This window comes from Muntiacus reevesi, chromosome 3 (genome assembly GCF_963930625.1).
Source record: "Muntiacus reevesi chromosome 3, mMunRee1.1, whole genome shotgun sequence".
In the NCBI taxonomy this organism is placed as follows: Eukaryota; Metazoa; Chordata; class Mammalia; order Artiodactyla; family Cervidae; genus Muntiacus; species Muntiacus reevesi.
In genome coordinates this window covers 146,962,425-146,980,441 of record NC_089251.1, presented here as the reverse complement: position 1 = coordinate 146,980,441, position 18,017 = coordinate 146,962,425, and the positions used below count along the sequence as shown (strand labels likewise).

Here is an 18,017-nt window from a genome sequence, read left to right as displayed (position 1 = left end):
TCAAAGAAATATTAATACAAGTATGGAAGTATATACAAGTGTTTTTTTCAATAAATGTCAATGCACCTAATTGAGCCTGGGCTTCTCATATATTTCTTGAGGTGAACACTGGACTTGAAATCACTTTCATTAGATGCTGCAAGTTCTCTGAAGGTCCCAAGGGGTCCTCTTGCCCAGGCCACTGCTCTAAGGTTTGACTCCACTTCTGCCTTTAGCTACTGCTTTACCTCTTGTTAGAGAGAAGGCATTAAATCAATTTTAGCATTCCTAATGCTGATGCTTTTCTCACTGACAGCTTGACTTGCCCTAAAATTTTATGGAATGTGGAAAGAAGGTAAGAGAGGTGCAGAGTCTGTGTACCACAAGCAAATGATCATACCAATCTTGTGAGCCTATCAAAGCACATTTGAACATATCACAGCCATTCCTAGACAGACATAAATAGCTGTCTCACACCCTCACACCAAAAGGGTATTCAGTGCTTACCATTTGTTCTATCAGGGCTCAAGCAGATACGTGCAATATTCTGATAATGGAAAAGATGAAAATGTTTATATCCCTGAGAAATCAATGTATATCTTCCAAAGCAAGTTAACTATTGCCATCAAATATTGCCCTGGCAAGTCCTAAATGAATATTGTCCCCTCAGGAACATTCACTATATGGCTATAAAGAGAGCTGAAATTCTTTGTTTTTTAAGCATATAGACTTAATATAATGACCAAATTTTAGGTTGTTAACACTCAGTTAAATTTCTTTAAATCAAAAGACAAGTTCCTTCTTAGAGAAAGAGTACCATTTAAGAAAGAGATGCAGTAAAAACAATCATTATTTTACCTGGTATCCATTTTCCCAAGTTGCTATGTTATAACATAGTCTATGGTTATACTTTTTAAACCAACTCTAAATAGATTACCAACCCAGTGCCTCACACTGGTTAGCTTATAGGGATGATTTATTATTTGTCAGATTTTAAATGCTGACCCATGAAATGCTAAACTTGTATTGGTAGCTGTTGTTCAAAGGTTTGCAGGTGTCCTGACTAATGCTTGAAAGTTCAGCATTAGCAATAAATCACAGCATACATAATTTTTCAGTAAAGTAATGGAAAGGATTTTGCATCCTAGGTCCTCTAAGCTTTGGTATTTGGAAGTTACTTATATGGGAAATTAAAAGGGTAAAATGTTCTCGGGCTTTAACTCTTGAGTTTGGGGCCAGCAGAGTCAATAGCTAAAGCATCTTGATAGCTTTATTCTCCTAACCCTGAGATCTCTTGGCTCTGAGAACTGACAAAGTTGCCAAGTATAGGCCTAATTGCATTCCTAGCTACTGAGAAAAAAAATTCAAAAGAATTTTTCTTTTCTTTCAAGGAAATACCTTGAGCATTAACATTTTCTGGAATAGCAGAATTGTTTATAAGACTTTTGCAGAGGTTTCTGAAAAGAGAGCTTGAAGAGGGCTCTGGCAGCCAATTAAGAAGCATGCACTGCTTACCTAGAGTAACAGAGTTAGGGAGAGGAAACCAACAAGTGAAAAGAGATGTGGCTTTGTCTTCTCAGCTTGCTCTCTGATTAATGAGCTGATGTTCTCTTTTCTTCTTCCCTCTCTATGTTCTACTCAAAGATGTAGCAAAATACTGCATGATATATTCAGCCAGCCCCATGATAGACCACCGGCTGAGTGCAAGTTCTGTTCACCAGTATTGCCAGTGCTGTGACAACTACTTGATACATAAGAAATGTTCAATTAGTATTTGTTGAATGAAAGAATGTATTCAGGCAGGTCTCTCTATGATCTATGAATTGGTGATTTGTATCTTGGGTCAGACATCCTGGAATGTGAAGTCAAGTGGGCCTTAGGAAGTATCACTACAAACAAAGTGAGTGGAGGTGATGGAATTCCAGTTGAGCTATTTCAAATCCTAAAAGATGATGCTGTGAAAGTGCTGTACTCAACATGCCAGCAAATTTGGAAAACTCAGCAGTGGCCACAGGACTGGAAAAGGTCAGTTTTCATTCCAATCCTAAAGAAAGGCAATGCCAAAGAATGTTTAACCTACCACATAATTGCACTCATCTCACACGCTAGTAAAGTAATGCTCAAAATTCTCCAAGCCAGGCTTCAGCAATACATGAATTGTGAACTTCCAGATGTTCAATGGGTTTAGAAAAGGCAGAGAAACCAGAGATCAAATTGCCAACATCTGTTGGATCATCGAAAAAGCAAGAGAGTTCCAGAAAAACATCTATTTCTGCGTTATTGACAATGCCAAAGCCTTTGACTGTGTGGATCACAACAAACTGTGGAAAATTCTGAAAGAGATGGGCATACCAGACCACCTGACCTGCCTCTTGAGAAACCTGTATGCAGGTCAGGAAGCAACAGTTAGAACTGGACATGGAACAACAGACTGGTTCCAACTAGGAAAAGGAGTATATCAAGGCTGTATATTGTCACCCTGCTTATTTAACTTATATGTAGAGTACATCATGAGAAATGCTGGGCTGGAGGAAGCATAAACTGGAATCAAGATTGTCGGGAGAAATATCAATAACCTCAGATATGCGGATGACACCACCCTTAATGGCAGAAAGTGAAGAAGAACTAAAGAGCCTCTTGATGAAAGTGAAAGAGGAGCGTGAAAAAGTTGGTTTAAAGCTCAACATTCAGAAAACTAAGATCATGGCATCCGGTCCATCACTTCATGGCAAATAGATGGGGAAACAGTGGAAACAGTGGCTGACTTTTTTTTGGGGGAGGTGCAAAATCACTGCAGGTGGTGATTGCAACCATGAAATTAAAAGACAGTTACTCCTTGGAAGGAAAGTTATGACCAACCTAGACAGCATATTAAAAAGCAGAGACATTACTTTGTCAACAAAGGTCTGTCTAGTCAAGGCTATGGTTTTTCCAGTGGTCATGTATGGATGTGAAAGTTGGACTATCAAGAAAGCTGAGTGCCAAAGAATCGATGCTTTTGAACTATGGTGTTGAAGAAGACTCTTGAGAGTCCCTTGGACTGCAAGGAGATCCAACCAGTCCATCCTAAAGGAAACTAGACCTGGGTGTTCATTGGAAGGACTGATGTTGAAGCTGAAGCTCCAATATTTTGGCCACCTGATGCGAAGAGCTGACTCATTTGAAAAGACCCTGATGTTGGGAAGGATTGAAGGCAGGAGGAGAAGGGGACAACAGAGGATGAGATGGTTAGATGGCATCACTGACTCAATGGACATGAGTTTGGGTAAACTCCGGGAGTTGGTTATGGACAGGGAGGCCTGGCGAGCTGCGGTTCATGGGGTTGCAAAGAGTCGGACATGACTGAGCGACTAGCTGATACTGAACTGATACTGATATTGGGCCAGGTATACTCAGAGTTTCCCAGGTGGCACTAGCGGCAAAGAGCCCGCCTGCCAATGCAGGAGACATAAGAGATGCAGGTTTGATCCTTGGGTTTCTAAGATCCCCTGGAGAAGGGCATGGAAACCCACTCCAGTATTCTTGCCTAGAGAATCCTATGGACGGAGGAGGCTAGTGGGCTGCAATCCATAGGATCGCACAAAGCCAGACACAGCTGAAGCAAGCGGCTTAGCATGCACATACTCTAGGCCAGATTAATTCTGATCAAGGACTCAATATCTAAATTTAGTAGAGTGTGATTTTCCAGTATGATGGTGAATTAAGGGCTTGAAGAAACCAATGCTTGGAACAGCACGAATACTCAGGAACATAGAAAGGACACATACAGCCTCCCAGGAGGCTTCAGTGACTCTAGAAGTTAGCATATCCAGTGAAAAGATTCAGCTATTGCAGCTTTTCTGAATGTAAATACATTTGCAGGGTTCTTACCATACTGACGATATCAGTTTCAACTGGATAGAATCTTGCTTTTAACACATCAGTTGGCAAGCACCCAGTGCCAAGACCAAGGGTTAGCCCTCTGCTTCACTTCCCTTCTCCAAGCTGCAGCTTCTCTTGCAGAGCCAGGCAGCTGTCTCCCAAATGTACGCTGACTGTATGCTGTCAGTAACATAGGAAACCAGATGACCAAAAGAGGGTAAATCAGCACAAAGTTATTGTCAGAGCTGAGAGAAAGAACCTCAGAGTGAATGCTCTGCTCACTGTGGGTCAGAAGTGTTATCTTTGTGTTTCAAGGACAGAACGTTTAATAAAGATTGGGTACAAAATACACAACACCCTCCGGGCATGCTCAACTGTGTCAACCGGAAAACCGTTCCTCGAGATTTACAATTTCCTCTTTTTCCTAAATTAAAAAATGCTAATGTGAACTCTTGACTCTCAACAACACATGTTATTATTGTATATAGGGCAAAGAGTAAATAAGACACTTGCCTAATGACATAACAGTTCATTTTAACTCGGCAAGCTGGAAGTAATTTTAGCTTGTTTTCTTTTTTTCCATGCTTCTTTATGGAAATAGGCCACAATCATTTTTATTCCACCATTCTTCATTACCTTATGGCATGCTTCCTGTTTATGCTATTAAGAGCTGTTTTTAAAGACCCTTGAGGGATATCCTTTAGCACATTCTTTTTAAAAATAATTATTCATCTGTAGTACTGCTTTAGGATGTCTGAGGGTTTGGAAATATAGAAACTTCTTAATGAGATATGCTTAATGGTCTGTGCAGAGTATTGCAATATTTACACCTAGTTCAGTTAACGTAAATTATATTTAATTAGTCATTCTGGGAAAGTAGCAGGTATTTTAGGATAGGTTCAGTACCTAAAACTCACCATTTGCTTTTTATGTATAGTGTGTGTGTGCATGCTCAGTCATGTCCAACTCTTTGCAACTCCATGGATTGTAGCCTGCCAGGCTCCTCTGTCCATGAAATATTCCAGGCAAGAGTACTGGAGTGGGTTGCCATTTCCTTCTCCAGGCATTATGTATAGTACGTTAGATAAAATTCTATGTGTAGTATTTATAGATTTTAAAAAAAGGTATTTGCAGTGGTATAAAGCAACGCTTAGGGACTCAATAATATGAAGAACATGTCTTGTTAGGGTATGAAAAACATCCATGTGGGATAGACTTCTATAAAAAATTCTTTGTAAACTTTAAAGTGCGATACGAATGTTACCGTTATTTTTATACTTGTGACATGCAGGACTTCTGAGCTGAATGGCAGTCCATAACTTGTGTTTTAATGCTGAATATGTTCCTGTTTCAAGTGAAATTTCCTTTTTCACATATAACTCTTGTGTCAGAGACTCCCTGAGTTCCTTAATTGGGTTCCTTCACACAGCTCTTGACTTTTGAACACTCCAGACTACACTTGTGCCGGGAGGAGCAGGTTTCACATGATGGTTTAGAAGGCAGTGTGATTTCTAGGAACAAACCTCGACCTGCATCACAGCTGCACTCTCCAGATGATGGCTAAGAGCCCCACCACGGCCGCCTCCCAGTCCCACTCAAAGTCTACCTGAAGAGGACTGAGAAGTCACTCATTCGTGGCCTTATATGACCCACCGTAGGGTCCTCTGACTCTACTTTTCCAGCCCTTCTCTTCCAGGATGCTCTCTGCTGCTTCGGCATCTTCAGCAGGCTACTCTAGCCATATGTTGTTTTTTCCCCGTGTCTTGGATGTCTTGGTCACTCTGTCCTCCCAGCACCACCTCTGTGCGCTGCAGCCTCCTTTGGGGTCTTCAGAGCTGCAGAAACTGGAAGCAAGAAAGCATGTGCTGGTGCTCTTCCTCCGCCCTCTTGCTCGGTGAAATCGCTCTTTTCCGTAGCACCCCAGCGTTGCCAGCTGCATCTTTGCCCTCCGCTCCAGTGGAGTGGGTGCAGGGGAGTACTGGGGGTGAGGGGTGCCCGCCCAGAGAAGTGCTCCATTGTCCAAACCCGGGGCCAGGCCATGGGAAACAGACTCCCGGACAGTCGCCATGGGCTACACAAATGTTACTTCCATTTAACTTGACCTTTCATTGTGCTCTGAAATGGCTGAAAATACTTAAATGGCATACAGTAATTTTCTGGAAACAAAAATAAATGGGGTTCTTTTAAGAAGCCACACTTGAACTTTTGCCCTTTTCCTTCCTTTTCGAGTCATATCCAGTTCAAGGTTGCCTTAATTTAGCATGTCTTTTCCTTTGGTGAGAAATTGCTAATTTCTCTACTGATAAAATGATGAATCATAGAAGCAGTGTAATTGCTAAAGATAAGGATACCTCATTTGGCCTTAAAACCCTTAGCTCTGGGAATTGAGTCTTGTGAACAATTCTTGAGTGCTAACTGTGTTCCAGGCACCTGCAGACTCTCTGACTAATTCTGTAACCTCTTTAACGTACTAATTCGACTATTCCTCACAATGTCCCTGTGAGGTGGGTAGTGTCGTTATTTGTCTGTGTTCTAGGGTGTAGACATTGAAGCATAGTGAGAGTAAGTTAGGTGACCAAGCTCACGTAGTTAACAGTGATCAGGACCTGGAATTGAACCTGGGGAGTCTGCCTCAGTGCCCATATTCTAGCTGCCACAAGTACATCATGTAACCCCTGGAAGCCTGGTTCCTCATCTCTGAAGTGGGACTCGTGACATCTACCTTACTAAATTGTGGGGAGGATCAAATGAAATAATCATTTGAAAGGGCCCAGTGGATTGTGAAACACTGAAGCCTCTGGGTTAAGTTTGGGCTAACTGTCGATATGATATTTTGCAATAGGTGGATTTTAGTGTTTGAATCTGGTCCCTGCGCCCTGGATGTCCTATTAAAATGCTGAGTGTTTGTCTTGAGGTTTTTCTTTTTTTGGAAACTTCAGAAAACCTCAGATCTCACAATGAAAATGATCCTTGTATTCCTAAACGGTGGCATTTGGGAGTGTTTGGAGCAGGGGTCCCCAGCCTCTAGGATCTAATGCCTGATGATCTGAGGTGGAGCTGATGCAATAATAATAGAAGTAAAGTTCACAATAAATGTAATGTGTTTGAATCATCCCCAAACCACCCCACCACCCCTCCACCCCCACTTCCCACCAATCTGTGGAAAAGTTGTCTTCCATGAAATTGATCACTGGCGCCAGAAAAGAGTGATGGCCACTGATTTAGAGCACAGGCAAAACTCAGCGTTACGCTTTTAATTTGCCAAGTACATTCAGTAATATTTGTTCCCTTTAACCCCTTCAACATTAATGTAGCACTTAACACCCCTCCCTCCTTTCCTAAAGCATGCAAAATTAATTTTTTTCCCAGTCTTCTGTTTACCTCGTACCAAGTACTTGTCATAAAGGGTGCTTCCATGTATAATGTGGGGTCTAGGACCTTGTCTTTTCAGCATGCGGCCCTGGCCCAGGAGATAACCAGACAAGGTTTAGGCTGATGGAAGAAGACAGATGGAAATCAAGTCTCAAGAGGAGGATTTAGAAAGACCATGTGCTAAAAACCCCTTGTTTCAAAGCACAGGACAGGAGACCACAGCCAGACCCCCGAGAGGTCTGACCGGTGGTGCTGGAAGAGTGGGGGCCCGGGAGGAAACAGAAAGAGCAGACTCAGAACAGCAACCTGGGCAGGGGTGGAGGTTTCCTGCAGCTGCTCTGGGGGAGGGGGAGGCTCTCCCCTGCCCCGTGATGCCCAGCTGGCTTTCCCTGCCCTCAGGCCCCCTGTGCGTTTTTGTTTTCGGGTCTCACAATGTTCTCACAAGTCAGTGTCGGAGACCTGCGTTCTTACAGTCTCTTGGGAGAAGTGAATACCCAAAGGCCTGACTTCCTGTGATGTGTTGCATTTTTCATGGGGAGAAGGCAATGGCACCCCACTCCAGTACTCTTGCCTGGAAAATCCCATGGACAGAGGAGCCTGGTAGGCTTCAGTCCATGGGGTCGCGAAGAGTCAGACACGACTGAGAGACTCCACTTTCACTTTTCACTTTCTTGCATTGAAGAAGGAAATGGCATGGAGAATCCAGTGTTCTTGCCTGGAGAATCCCAGGGATGGGGGAACCTGGTGGGCTGCCGTCTGTGGGGTCACACAGAGTCAGACACGACTGAAGCGACTTAGCAGCAGCAGCAGGACCTTTCATGCATCCTAGAAATGGAGTTCTTCCTGGTTTTTTATGAGACTGGCATTTTATACCTAGGGCATGCTGTTTGGAGAGGCTTCCAGGCAGGAGTCATGATCATAATGAGTTATTTTTTCCTCTTTTCTGGATAAGAACAATATCCTTGCCATTCAGTTTTCAAATATAGCATGTAGTCATGATAGAAGAATATCCTTATGTTAAGAAAGGAGTTGGCAGCCTCGTGATGTGAAATGTCCAATTTAGAAGACACATTTCAAAAGAAAAGCTGCCTTAAGTCCTTTTTTGAAATCAGGTGGACTAAAAATGAGTAAATAAAAAAGTTAAAGTACAACACATGGTCTGACAACACATTCTACTTCCTCTCTTTAGTCTTGCAGATACTTGTTGATTTTACCTGAACTTCAGGTGTCATTTTTATCATTTCATTAAACTGTCTGACTGCACACTGGTTCTGGCATCTAACTGGGAGCATAACTAGATTTTCTAGCTGATGCATGCAATCGGCGCTCTACAAGAAGGTTGTCAGAGACTAAATATCTAGAATCTCTTTAAGAATATTGGTGTGTAAAAAGAGTATTTAACATGGGAGGGAGAAAAAGCATCACATTCCAAAGAAAAAGTCGAAATGGAACGTATAAGTCAGGTGTATAAATAGAGAGCTTCTAGTGAAAAGCTTATCTAATTGATTAAGGTGTTTGCATTAACGAAAATTAGAATTATAGATAAAAATTAGAATTATAGATAAAAACACATCTATAACACTTGACCAGCCCCACACCTATAAGATTTCTCTTCATGGAGTGCTGAACAGATCAGAACACTAGATATGCATGTAACTCAAGTAAATTAAACTGTTGACTCAATTTGTAGAGGCAATTTTGTTGTTGTTAAGTTGCTAAGTCATGTCTGACCCTTTGCAACCCCATGGACTGCAGCACGCCAGGCTCCCCTGTCCTTCATTTCTCCCAGGGTTAGCTCAAATTCATGTCCATTGAGTTGGTGATGTTATCTAACCATCTCATCCTCTGCCACCGCCTTCTCCTTTTGCCTTCAATCTTTCCCAGCATCAGGGTCTTTTTCAGAGAGTCAGCTCTTCGCATCAGGTGGCCAGAGTGTTGGAGCTTCAGCTTTAGCATCAGTCCTTCCAATGAATATTCACGGTTGATTTCCTTTAGGATTGACTGGTTTGATCTCTTTGCTGTCCAAGGGACTCTGAAGAGTTTTCTCCAACATCACAGTTTGAAAGCATCAATTCTTCGGCACTCAGCCTTCTTTATGGTCCAACTCTCATATCCATACATGACTACTGGAAAAACCATAGCTTTGACTATATGGACCTTTGTAGAGGCAATATGTATATTTAAAAGATCTTTTAAAATGTGTTCACTGTTTTGTAACAGAAATTTTATTTCTAGAAATGTATGCTAAGGAAATAATTAAAGATATGTGCAACTGTTTTGGCCACAAAGGTGTTAGTCACATCATTGCTTATAATAGGGTAAATAGGAAATTGCTTACATGTACCACAATAACAGATTAGTTGTATATATTAGTTGTATAGATTAGTTGTATATATTAATATGTATATATATCATGGAATAGTGAACTACTGTTCAGCTACTCTAATGATAATAGATAAATATTGATAGTGAAAAGATGTTCATCATACATTGTTAATGAAATCTTATTATTTAAAAAAAGCCATTCCCTTCTCCAGGGGATCTTCCTGACCCAGGGATCGAACCCTGGTCTCCTGCATTACAGGCAGATTCTTTACCATCTGAGCTACCAGGGAAGCCCCCATTAAAAAAGCGAAAATTCTTTAAAAAATCCCTCCAAGTATGCACAGAACGATCACATTTTTGCTAATATATGGATATATTCTTAGAAAATGATCTGGAAATATAGTTGAGGGTTTTAAAAGTGATTCTTTGGGTAGTAAGATCCATGAGCATTTCAAATATTCTTCTGTTTTTTTCCGTGTCTTTAATTTCCTGCTCTAAACATATATTGCTTTTCTAATAAGAAAGAACCAACAAAGTTTATTTTTAATTGAAAAAAAGAAAATATATGAGTCAAACCACATGATCCAGATGGATCTGAGAGACCCCGTGATACTTTTCAGTGGAATATATTTGTAAACATTCTTCAGCTGAAAATGCCATGATTTGAGACCAGTAACTGCTCTCTCCTACACTTGATTTAGCAGAGCTTATTAGTTTTCTTCTTAATCTCTCCAAAACGAAGGAACTCAACTTATTAGATCATCTCTGGAGTTTCTTCCTACTCCCAAATGCTAGGTCTATCCCTTATTCAGAGAATCTGCTGAGCTAATTACAAGCTGCCATATGATGAAGGTATATGAATAAGTATTCTTATTATTATTCGTAGTACATTCAAACCATCCCACTCTGAACGACTGTCCTTGAATCTGTCCTCTGATACTTTGGAGGGAGAGACCTTCAAATGATCTAGTTTTTCCGTCACATGTTGATGACCCTCGTTTTGAGTGTTTGGGGAGAACGTATGTATGATGAGGGTCACACAGCAGAGCACATAACGAGACTGGGTTTCAGCAGTAGGTGGGAAGCAGTTGAAGGAGACAGTGGCAGAGAATTCACTGCCACTAGAAAAGAAAAGCCCGGCCAGCTGTTAACCCTGACAGCCTCCTCCTTTGGTATCAAGGAGCGCTCTGTCTGTCCTCGGCCAGGTTTAGCTCAGTCAGGCGCGATGTTGTGCATTTTTTCTCATTAATCGCTCAGGGTAGATGTCACAGTGTTACAGTCAGTTCCTCCTGCCTGTAAACATACAATTTCAGAATGCGTTCACAGTCAACATAGAGGTAAATTACAGCACACATCTGGCAGGCTGACTTCCTAATTCTGTGACTTCTGAATGGAAGTTGGAAAGAATATTGTGCCACGAGTTAGGAAAGAAACCTGACTCGGCCATGAACTTGTAGAACCTTAGAGATTTCTTGTTTTTTTTTTTTTTTTTAGGTCCAAGTTTTTCTCCTCTGTAAAGTGAGAGGGTTGAATTCAGTGGTTTTCAAGCTTCCTTCCAGCTCTGAAATTATGTGAAAATGATCTGCAAAGGCCGTTTATTATTGCCTGCAGGACTCTAGGCCGAAGGCAGGGTGTCTGTTAACAATCTGGCTCTTATCTCTCTTGGTGCAACAAACCCTGTTTTCTTGTTTATGTTCCTTTTCTTGTGCCACACTAAATAATTTCCATCTCATTTTGGCATGCTCTATATCTAATATATGATGTGTCTTTGTGACTAGTGAAAAAAAATTCTTAATAGCAGCTGCTTCTCTAGTTTTTAAAGCTATGCCCTGAGAACTAAATGAGAGCTAAATGTCAATTCAAAGATTCCTATATTTGTTATCATTTCTAACCTAACCTGTAGAAGTCTAAGGCATTATCTGAAACAGAAAAATTCCTGCCTTGAGACAGTGAACTCATAAATATGTAGTATGATTTGTCCCTATAATTTAGAAGAAATTAGGATATTTAACATTTTTAGCAACATTTTTTTCACTATCTACACCAAATATGCAAAATTGGGCTGCTGCTCATGCTTGCTGATCCTGCATTTTTAATTGTAGATACCATATTTTAAAATTGAGTAACTATTTCAAATGAATCTACTGTAAAAGAAGAATCATGTTACCCTAATGAAAGATTTTGTGCATCAAACACTTGGGTGTTTTTACTTGATCCCTCATTTGTAGACTCCTGGTAGCTCAGATGGTAAAGAATTTCTCTGCAGTGCAGGAGACCTGGGTTCGATCCCTGGGTTGGAAAGATCCCCTGGAGAAGGAAATGGCTACCCACTCCAATATTCTTGCCTGGAGAGTTCCATGGACAGAGGAATATGGACCCTACAATCCATAGGGTTGCAAAGAGTCAGACATGATTGAGCAACTAACACTTTTACATATATAGGATATCTGTTTTCTGTAGTAAGCACAGAAAAACCAATCAAAACAGGCCACAGTGGGGACTACTAATTGCCCACTCAATGCCCATTCTTTCTTCCTTAGTAGCCCCCTCTGGTTTTATTCAAGGGGAAAGACTACATTTCCCAGCCTCCCTTGCAGTTGGGGGTCGCCAGTGGGGACATTGTTGGGACTTTCGGGAAACCTCTTTGGCTGGAGTTGACTGGGATGTGCGTTTCTCGACCCTGCTTGCTCTGTTTTTCTGTGGACGCTCCTTTCCGAGCTCCACGTGTGCACAGCGGGGCTGAGGACTCTTTGTTGTTGCTGCTGTGCCCAGTCGTATCTGACTCTTTGTGACCCAGTGGACTGTGGCTCCTCTGTCCATGGGCTTCTCCAGGCAAGAATGCTGGAGTGGGTTGCCATTTCTTCGTCCAGGGGATCTTCCCTACCCAGGGATCGAACCCGTGTCTCCTTCATCTCCTACATTGGCAGGTGGTTAATGCTTTTACCGCTGCACAGTGTGAGTCCCATCACTTTCTTCTACTAAAGCCTGGCAGGAAGAAAGTCCAGTTCCCCAGTAGCTCAAGCAAAACCCTGAATTGGCTTCTCCTTGAATTGATTCCCCAGCTGGAGTTGTGTTGAACCCATAATGGAGACATACAGAATGACGTGCTGATGGATTCATCGGAGCTCCCAGGAGAAGTGGGAAGGAGTAGATACTGGATGATGACCAAACCACAAGTATCTCCCCCACCAAATTTTCCAGTTTCTTCTCTGAGTTATAGTCTCTAGTATTGAGTAGATGATCATTTGGTTTGCAAGGTTACACTCAATAATTATTTGGTCTTTGGATTCATTTTGTTAAAGAAATTGAAGTGTGAAGGCCATACAATAAACCCAGATTAAATTTCAAAATATATATCTTTAAGTTTTCCAGATCAACATCTTGCAATAAGCCATATAACTTCCCTTTTTCATCACCACCCTATTTCAGTTCAGTTCAGTCATGCAGTCGTGTCCGACTCTTTGCAAACCCATGAACTGCAGTAGGCCAGGCCTCCCTGTCCATCACCAACTCCCGGAGTCTACCCAAACCCATATCCATTGAGTCAGTGATGCCATCCAACCATCTCATCCTCTGTCGTCCCCTTCTCCTCCTGCCCTTAATCTTTCCCAGCATCAGGGTCTTTTCAAATGACTTAGCTCTTCGCATCAGGTGGCTTAGGTATTGGAGTTTCAGCTTCAACATCAGTCCTTCCAATGAACACCCAGGATGCCTTCTAAAAGGACAGAAATAAAAGTTAGCAAAAAAAAAAAAAATTTTTTTTTAGACCCCAAATAACTATGTTTCCAACGTAGCTTGTTGATGCAGCCGAGGACATTGTCTCCAAACATGAAGTTATATAACAAGTTACAGCTAAATCAAATTTAAAATGACTTGTGATAAACCCTGAAAAAGTGGTACTTTAAAATAGTAATGTCAGCAAGCTGCCTATTATGTCACCATAATTCCAGTGCTCTGAGTTTAGGTGGAGGAGTCCCTGGGCAGTGACAGAAAACACCGTGGGCTGCTGTTTTGCAGGGGTGACCATGTAGATGTGATCTGGAAGTGGTTTTGCTGCAGTCACATGATGAAACACAGCACACCGCAAGACGGATGACTGTGGCCACGGTTCTGAAATGTTCGGATGGCTTTCAATTAGCTTTGGGCAAGGCTGCTTCTTGCAGAAGCCGGTATTGATTTTTCAGAATGCCCCCATTCTGAAGGAGAAGGAAGGCCTGATCATGTCCATCCTTTGAAGCTAGAGGAAAGCATCAGTGGAGTGTGGGCTGTAGAAAGCTTTCTTGCAGTCACCGGGGGGACTGGCTATCTGGGCTGAAGATAGTAGGAACGAGACCGTCGCCCCTGTGGTTTAGAGACTCAGGTTCGACGCTGGCTCCCCCACATGTACTGAAGCTCTTGGAGCCTCGATTTCATCATTTGGAAGATGAGGGTATTTGAGAATCTAGTGAGAAAAGGCATTTACATGCTTCTAACCCAGTGCCTCAGACCTATTCTACTTGCTCAGTAAACATTAACTACTTTTCTGTTTTCAGAGTTGTCCCTTGTAAAGAGGGAAGAGTGCTGAATTTTTCCCTCTTTTCCTTTCTTCTGAGTTTCATTAAGAAAAAAAAAGAAAGTGTGACTGTAAAGCAGTTGAGTTTGGGTCTGCTCCACCTGACGATGCTTTTACTTTGTTATATGGGAAAAATAGAGAGTGGATACGGGCGTATTGTAGGTGTCTTAGAGTCCTGTCCTGTCCTTCTGATGCAAGTTGGTTGCAAATAGCCTTTTTGGAAGGAGTGTGTCGTTGGATCACATCCAGGAATGACAACCACCTGCTGTGTGAGCTGCAAGGACCTGAGAAGTCAGTGAAGCCTCTGGCTGCGTGGTGTCTTATCAGGGACCCCTGAGACTCCATCTGTCCGTCATTTTGCATCTGCTGGGGAGAGTGAGCATCTCAGGGTAACAGGACCCTAGGAGTGTAACCCTTCATTGTACAATGAGGGAACTGCAGCCTGGAAAGAGAAAGTAACTCAAAGGCCACACACAGAGTCAGTGACACAGGCAGGACCTTAAACCTGAGGCTCCTGATGCTCAGGTCGAGGGTGATAGTGGTCCCTAGACTCCTGGGTATCCTCAAAACCACCCCTTTTTTTTTTTTTTTTTCTAATTGCTGATCTCATCCAACAACTGAAGGACAGGAACTCATTCCTTTCAGCAAGTTCAGTTTGTTAGAAGCCACCTTACTCCCTCCCAGAATGTCAACATCTGCAGGACTTCCTACTGTGGCCACGTCATCTCCCACAAACGGAACCTACAGCTCCTTCCTAGGGGGTCTAAGAGTAGCCCCCATGCTCCCTGTTGAATGGAAGGCCTCACAGTTACCGACCAGACAGCCCCTTATTTTCAGCATGGTGCCTCACACTGTCTTCTCCTAACGTCTGAACTCCAGCTCCTTGGGATCAGTTTCTCTAGAGAATAAACCTCCGTGTCCCACAGGGCTGGGGAGGGATGGTTGCTGGGCTGCCCTGAGTGGTGTGGATCTGTCCACATCCTGAGCCTTCTGGGGCTCTTTGGGGGCCTAACGAGCTGGCTTCTCATTTGTATTCTCCTCACTGGCCTCTGCTGAGTCAGCTACGCTCCTCTGACAGCTCTCTGCCTTTTACAATCGTCATGTCCCATCTCAGCCGTTTTTGTCTCCTCTACCGTCTGTGGTCCTTTGGGGTTTATACCTTGTTTATTTCTGTCTCTCTTAATACAAGGTTCTAAGGTGGATCTGAAGCCCAGTGGGTAGTAACTGACCAGGACTGAATGCAGTTTTAAAAAAAATGTTTTTTTTTGGTTTTTTTTTTGAGTGTTAAGGCCCTTGGCCTTCAGCAGTACAGAGAATGCGTTAAGGAAATCTCAGTTCTTGGGTGTGAGGAGTTGCGCTCAGCAAAGAATACATCATACCTTCCTTCACTGCCGAGAACCTTCTGAAACACAAAGCTTATCAGGTTTTGCATTATCACCAAAAATTAACCTCCCAGCGTGTTCACTATCACGTTTATGGAAGTGTTTTGAAAATGAAATGTGCCACTATGAAATCAATGGCTGGGAATCAATGAGAACCACTGAGGGAGAGGCGTGTTTGTATATTTCTTCTGTAGCTGAACACTTGCTGGAAAGAAGCACTGAACATCTCTCAGTGTCTTTGTTTTTAGAGGCACCAGCCAGCAAGAAGCTTTCCTCCGCCTGTGTACTTAGCAGGGCTGCAGAGGAAGAAGTGTTTGTTAAGTGAATAAATTTAATGTATGGTGAACATTTTTGTGACTCCTGCAATGTGTTTACAATAAAAACAAGGCAAGATGCTTTTCAAACTCCTGAGAAAATAAAATTAAATAAATGGCACATATTTTATTTTGCCAAGAACTAAAATTTTCCATTAAAAAAATAAATAGATTAGCCTGTCAGTAACTTTTACCCAACTCCTGATGTATTTTAGTTAGAACCCCATTATTCCCAGTGTTCTGACACACATTATTGTTACCAAAGGGGTTCACTAACGTTGTATTCAGAATTGATGATTGATTTACATAGCCTTAAACTGAAGGAGAAGGCTGAGAAGTTTTGTGTTCACTCCTCCCCCCACCATCCCCAAGGGGAGGGGTCACAAATTGAGTTTTATTTTGATACAACTACAGTTCAGCCTTGTGAAACCACGTGCTCTGTCACTGGTTCATGTCCAGCTCTTTGCGACCCCATGGACTGTAGCCCGCCAGGCTCCTCTGTCCATGGGATTCTCCAGGCAAGATACTAGAGTGGGTTGCCATGCCCACCTCCAGGGGCTCTTCCCAACCCAGGGATCAAACTCAGGTCTCCCACACTGCAGGAGGATTCTTTCCTGTCTGAGGCACCCGGGAAGCCCTTGGCTAACAAAAATGTAGAACTTGGTGGTCCTGTGGACTTCCTTCAGGAAGTACTGGATTCTAGAATTATCTGAGGAGTTTGATTATAAATCCCTGCCCCCTGACATAGCTCTTTAAGAGAGGGGGTCTAGTTAGGTATTGTTTAATTAGTGGCTGCTTTCTGCTGTCTTCTGGTCCATTCTAAGAATGTCCTTCGTATCTCTTCTCCAGTATGCTTGGTCGCCTTTCTGGTTTGGGTCAATGCCTGTTTCAGCGCGTATCTCAGCTTATGTGCTGGAAGGAAGAACCAGAGGTGAATGCACTCCGGCATGTCCCCACCTCTTGCCTTGATGACATGGCCGCACCTCATGGTTTACAACCCAGAGAAGTATGCTTGCCTTCTGATTTTTGTTTTCTCATGTGAGCAAAACCGACAGTATAAAGATGATGGAAAAGGGCATACACTTAAAAACACAAAATGAGTTTTGCAAGCTCTATGTGTAATACAGAACATTTTGGTTTTGATGCCACCGTATAACCAGCAGAAGGTTAAAAGCAATAAAGACAAACAAACAGTGTTTCCCTCTGTCTCTCTGAAACATCATCCAGACAACTGGTTTAGCCAGTTTTTTCCCCACTGTATTGATCAGTTGCTCTGGCCTCGTGCAAACACATTACAAAAATGCTTTTGTGAACCTGCTGCCATTTTTACCCCCTTAAACCTTTAGCTTTAGAATAGCTGGATTTAATGGCAGGGGGCCTCAGCCTACGTTCCTGAAGGCTCTTTTCCTCCCACTCCCTTGGAGAAGGATGCATGATTAATTTCTCCCCTTCTCTTTTGATTATAGGAAAAATTGGATGCGTGGTAACTCGGTGCCAGCACACCTGAATTCAGGGGGCAGCTCCCAAGATAATTACCCTCTTGTTCCCAAGTCTCACGGGCCTGGGGAGCACTGAGGGCAAGAGGGTAATGAATTCATCTAGGTGGTGATAAGAGCTACATTCCAAGAGGATTAAGAGCACAAAACCCCCTATTCTAGGAGGGGGAAAAAAAAAAACCACGGAAAAAGCAGGGGGAGAGGGAACACCCACGTCGACACACAAACGTGGCCGCACGGGGAGCCTTGTAGTGAGTGCTCGAAGCCACACTCCAGTTGTAACTGTCAGAAAACCGAGCCACACTGACAAGGGCATCTACATATTGTGCATGACAGAGACAGTCGTTAAAAGGCTGGGACCACTCTTGTTTATAGAGGAAGGGGTCTGGTCATAGTCTTCACTTTGCCCTGACAATTATATCTGGCCCCCATCAACTGCCTTCTTGACAAAGACGCAGAAACAATTCCCAATTACCTTGATTTCAGACTTTCCAACCTAGGGGAGTGAACAGAGGGGGAGAAAAAGTCCATGTTATTCGCTAACGACATCTGAGGATGGTTCTGCTAATGGAACTTTGGTCCCATGTAAACTTTCCTAAAACAGCACCATCACTGCATTGAAATTTAGGATCTTGATTGTGCAACTAAAGTGGAGGTCCCTCGTATGTGTTTGGATGGATATATTTGGTGAAACGTAAAGGCAGCATCATTTCTGTCTGCTAATCAAGGGCCAGAA

General features: G+C 42.6%; 1 protein-coding gene across 4 annotated transcripts in view; it reads left to right on the top strand.

Annotated features, from left to right (window-relative positions):
- The window catches only part of SPATS2L (spermatogenesis associated serine rich 2 like), a 184,631-nt gene that overhangs the window by 29,905 nt on the left and 136,709 nt on the right, over positions 1-18,017 (top strand). The window lies entirely within an intron of this gene.